Source organism: Etheostoma spectabile, chromosome 5 (genome assembly GCF_008692095.1).
Source record: "Etheostoma spectabile isolate EspeVRDwgs_2016 chromosome 5, UIUC_Espe_1.0, whole genome shotgun sequence".
Taxonomy (NCBI): Eukaryota; Metazoa; Chordata; class Actinopteri; order Perciformes; family Percidae; genus Etheostoma; species Etheostoma spectabile.
In genome coordinates this window covers 9,284,187-9,289,538 of record NC_045737.1, presented here as the reverse complement: position 1 = coordinate 9,289,538, position 5,352 = coordinate 9,284,187, and positions in this window count along the sequence as shown.

The following is a 5,352-nucleotide window of genomic DNA, read 5'->3' as shown; positions in this document are numbered from 1 at the left end:
GGAGGGAGGGAGGGATGGAGAGGGGGGGGCAGTGTAATCAATGATTGTACTTCATTGAGTGATGCGGGTAATTCCGTCTGATGGAACAATCTGGTTAGGTGACTGAATGACGTGAAACACTGCAACGCATGAATGCTAAACAGATCCGAAAAAGGTCTAATTTTAAACTGGCAATTTGAACAAGTCTCAGTGACAAAAGAATGGGAAGTAGCCTACGTGATAAATAGATGGGCTTCTGCTTGAGGGCAAAAGTTGTCTGTTTAGGCAACAACTGATGCGTAATCGAAAAGTTTTTCACAGCTTCTCATGTGAGTCGTCTTGTATCTAGCCTATCTGAATTGTGTAGACGCAATTTTTTTTTTTTTTTTTTTTACAATTCAGAGCGTTCAGTCGTCTATTTCAACTTCCAGCCATAACCATAAAAGAAGAGCTGTCTGTCTCTCAACTTGTTGTTGTTATGCAGTCGACTCTGAGTCCCGTCCGATCACCGACCGTCTCTGTCCGCGGTGCTGACCGACACCTGAGCGTCTCAGCGTCTTGGGTGCTGCTAAAGACATCACACTTGTCGTGCACATTCGCAAGTTCTGTGAATATCCAGTTGCACGTTTAAATCAAAGTCCTTCCGTATCCCCTAACTGTGCTCCACATGCTGAACATTCCCAAAAATAGCTTCAGCTAATCATAGGAAGTAGTATCCCATAGGAAATTGATTGGTCGAAAATTAAGGACAAAAAAAGTTTTATTTACAAATGTAGCCACAAATATCCATCACCCAATGGTACTAGACAGACTGACTTGAAGCATCTGCTCTTTACTAACTCTATACGATTGATTCCAGATTAGATTTAGTCATGCATCAGAAAGAGAGAGCTAAGGCTATACATATATATATTATATATATATATATATATATATATATATAAAATATATATATAAGAGAGAGAGAGAGAGAGAGAGAGAGAGAGATAGTATATATATATAGAGAGTAGTGCATATACGTAGTAGTATATATAATATACTATATATATACTACTTGCAGTATATAATATATATATAATATAGTATATCTATATCATATATTATATATATATATATTATATCAATCTTGAGTATTTTTTTCTTATTACAGCATGCAGACCACGTTTTGTGGTTCACATTACAATTCAGGTATTATGCTTACAGGTTATTTTTGCTCATGTAAAGTATTATGTTTTTCATTTACACTTCAGTGAGTTTAATTTGTACATAAAGTAAACTGTGCAGTGAGAGCAGCCCTTGACTCAGATGCAGTTTATCATAATGAACACTTTCATTCTTTCTATGCCCAAAAATAATGACCAGAAAGGGAGCAACAATATTCAGGAACACAACACAAATATTACTCAATCCTGTTATAGTAATCGCATAACCCAACACAGGCTCAAAGAGATTAGTTGGCACTTTAGATGAAATGTGAGACAGTAACTGCCTATGTGCCTGCTATGTCAGATCCTAACGCCTCTGAAACCTGCAAGTGGTTCCTGAAGAATGTGAGGGAGAAAAAAAGGAGATGACAGTCTGATGCAAGCACAGGGTCACTCAGCCCTTCAGTATTCACATCATTAATGCCTGCAAACTGTACCAGCGCTACCAGTGAGACTCGGTCTACTGCAGAGATGACTACCAGTAAGCCCTTTGATCTGATTCTTTATTCTCATTTATAGAAAAAAAGAACAAAACAATTCTCAACAGCTTCATGTTAAAATGCTTAACATGTAGGACATGCAGTGAATAGTGCAGCCTGGTTGTACATTTGCTTACTGAGTTTAAACACAGAGACATGGCTTTGACACTATTTGTGCATCATATTCACCACAAAGCACACTGAATATGATTGTAAATGATGCATACAGTGTGCACAAAGCCACACACAACACAAAAGTGTGCAAGAGCACACACACACACACACACACACACACACATGAACCTAAAGAAAGGCATCTATCTTTATCCTCTGAATTTGATGATTCACAGAAGCAGTGACCTAGGGCTTGGGACACTCTTTGGTTTAGATTCAGAGTTGGAAGACAAACCCCCCTCAAGCCATATTAGACTCCATTTACTACTGTTGGAGAGCTGAGGAGCACTTAGCTTAATGTACGGGACAGTAGAATGACCCTCTCACACACACACACACACACACAGAGTCCATTGCGAATGCCAATGCTTTCTCTCTCCCTTTTCTTGTTAGACTTATACTCTTCTCTTTTTCACATACGCATGCACACAAGCAAGAAATATGCTCATGAATTTCAGTTCCTTTTTACCTTTGTCTTTTACTGCATTTTGCTCGTTCCACATAGATTTTAATGTCCTTTTTTAATATGTATCCTACTGCTCCAAATACTAAAATGGATGTAGTACCTGCAGTACCAGCTATCCTTAAGAAATGACTAGAGAGGTGGAGGTAGACTGGAACAACTGTCTGCTGCTAATCGTCATCCAGATTATAAGAAACGGATGTGGACTCTGATGGTAATTGTTTTTGCCTTGTGGAGATAGAAGCTCAGGCTAACTGATTTAGTCTCCATCTTTCCTCTCAGCCTCCCCTGCTCCTCTGCACTCATATGGCTGACCACTTCACGCTAGAGTCAGCATGTAACATACTTTATTGATATGTAATAATGTCATAAATTATGCAGACTTGTTATCTGTTATCTGGCTGGATATACTACCTTATCTGAGTACAAACAATGCGCCCATGATGTATTTACAAGTGCTGGCAAATTTGGTACCCAAGCATTCTGAAAGCAAAACAAAAGGACACTAGTGTCACCGATATAGACATGATGGATTAGAGTGGCCCAAGGGGGAAGTCCTGGTCCATCAAAATGTAATGAAAACTAATTTGAAAACAGCAGGCAGCTATGAATAACATCAAGATGAGTTCTAGCAACATTGTGTTCAGTGAGAGGTCATCATTGTCTCGTATGTGAGAAAAATGGGTTGGTAACATTACGATTGATGACAGCACATTAGTCGTTGTCTTCAGGAGTTATGGCTGTCTGTAGATACGTCTGACTCAAAATCGATCAAGGGCAGAAATAATTTCACACCAAGTTTGTAATCTAGTTTCACAACTGGAGTGCAAAAGATGAAATGGCACATACACAAAACAATCAAACCATAAAACAGGACTTGATGCTATTCTGTTATCAAATTACAGTGTAAAAAATGTAAAAGTGCTGTAAGAAAAAGTTTCTAAAACAAAGTCAACTTGTATAAGCGCAGAACGTTATTTCCTAATTTCTGTTCTGTCTACCATTGCAAGGTCCGCAATAGTCTAACGTAACTGAGCTAAAATACCAGGGGGAAGAAAGTCAAATGGATTGTGATTACTGTCCTGGAACAGATTGAACAGGCTATGAGAGAAAAATGTGAGCTGAATCCCATTTCGACACACAAGCACAGGTGCATTTATTTTGCTGAAAGGAAGGTGAAATTTACAAAAGGGATCTAAAAAAGGGTTTGAGGCAGTAATCTAACCATTATCAACAGTAGCTTATTATCTGTACCTGCAACAAAGGGAAAACATCATACAGAGTGGATACAGATAAAATAGAGGTCTGTCTCTATCATCTGTCTGTATCTTAAACTCAGTTTAAAGCCATTGTTTATTATTTTCTCCAAGCGGTCAATTTGTAATGTAATAGCCGATGCAGCCCTTTGATTGTAAGTGATTTGTAATTAATTAAGAGAGTATGGATTTCACATACTTGATAATAATTCAATTGAATGTAACTTCATTAAATCTCCCAATTAAAAGAACACAATTAACAGCTCAAACAGTCGTTAAAAACTAACTGATACATCCTGTGTCACACAAGAAGTGGCTAATACCCAATTAACAGTTGGCTTCTATGGATTGTGCTGTTGAAGAGCTGCCAGCAAGACAGATACAGACATACAAACATACACACCCTACAGTTGTCTGTGCCTTACCAGTCCTTTTTATAATGACTTAATAAAAGCAGACAATCATAGGAAATTTGCAGTTTATCATCAATGGTGCAATGAAAGAGCAGAGAACCTAACAAGCAAAATTGGGAGGACAACAAAATCCCCCTGAAAAAAAAAAAGAAGATGAATACATCACCAAAACCTTTCAAAACATGTGAATCATTCGCTCTGAAATGGAAATAAGTAATCTGTGGGAGCTACAGCTTCCTGTCATTCAACAGGAAACCTCCACTCCCCACAGAGCAGCAAGGATTATCCTCTGTGCCTCACGATTCTGGTTCAAATTCAGAGCCTGCGTCAACTGTCAAGACATGTAATAATAAAAAATGTGTCTGTGTTTGCTGAGGGGTGTCTGTGCCAGGCCTTAAATGATCGTTTTGTTTATTTTAACATGATAGATACAGTACATGTCAAAATATCAGATTGAATTGTTCAGACGTCAACATTTTGTGGTCAGCTGACCAGCTTTTAAAGCATATTCTTTGGAGAGATAACTGCACTGTTACCAATGTCTCAACCATGCTCTTATACTCCTTTACTCCAGCAATCAGCCAGGTGGTGAGGAGGCTCCAGTCCAACATTACTGCTTGCAGCTCCGCCACGGCTGAGAGTGAACATATGTCTCTCTTGTCTCTAGAGTCTGTCCCAGCCCAGGACTGCCAAGCCGTCAGGCCTATCCCACATATGTGTCTTAATGCTGTTAAGCACTGGTCTTCAGGGGGTTGAGGCATTGCTGTAATTAAGTTTGTGAACCATTGTCTCCTCTTTGTTTGCCTGAAGTGTACAACCGAGAAATGTCCACAGGGAGGTTCACAGGGTGGTGGTACGCCCCAAGGACTTACACCCTCTTTAGAGAGGTAAACTTGCTTCCCTTTGACAGTTTGAATTAGCTAATCTCTGTGCAGCATGCCAGATTGCAGGAAAAATGCAGTTTAAAAACCATGTGTGCTCCCTAAATGGACACAACAAACTGAAGATTTGCCTGAAATGATTTGTTGCAAACGTCCCTTGTGTTATTCTCATGAGATTATCAAAAGATAAACTAACAATTTACCCCTTCATATATTGATGTATATTGGTCATAATCATCATCATCAACAACAATTTTTCAAGCATAATTCTTTACGTATAAAGTAATGTGGAATTTAGAGAATATAGCTACGTGGACTGTGTGTGTCTATATTACTATAAAGTCCTCCTAGGACTCATAGAACCTGAAAAATACCATGATACTCAAGACTGGGATGAGCTGCTACTGGCTGTCACAATAGGCTACTTTTAAAGCAAATGATCTGTGTTTGTCTACATCACAGGGGGAAAAACAGAATTAGATTTTACAGTCTATGGGCGTAG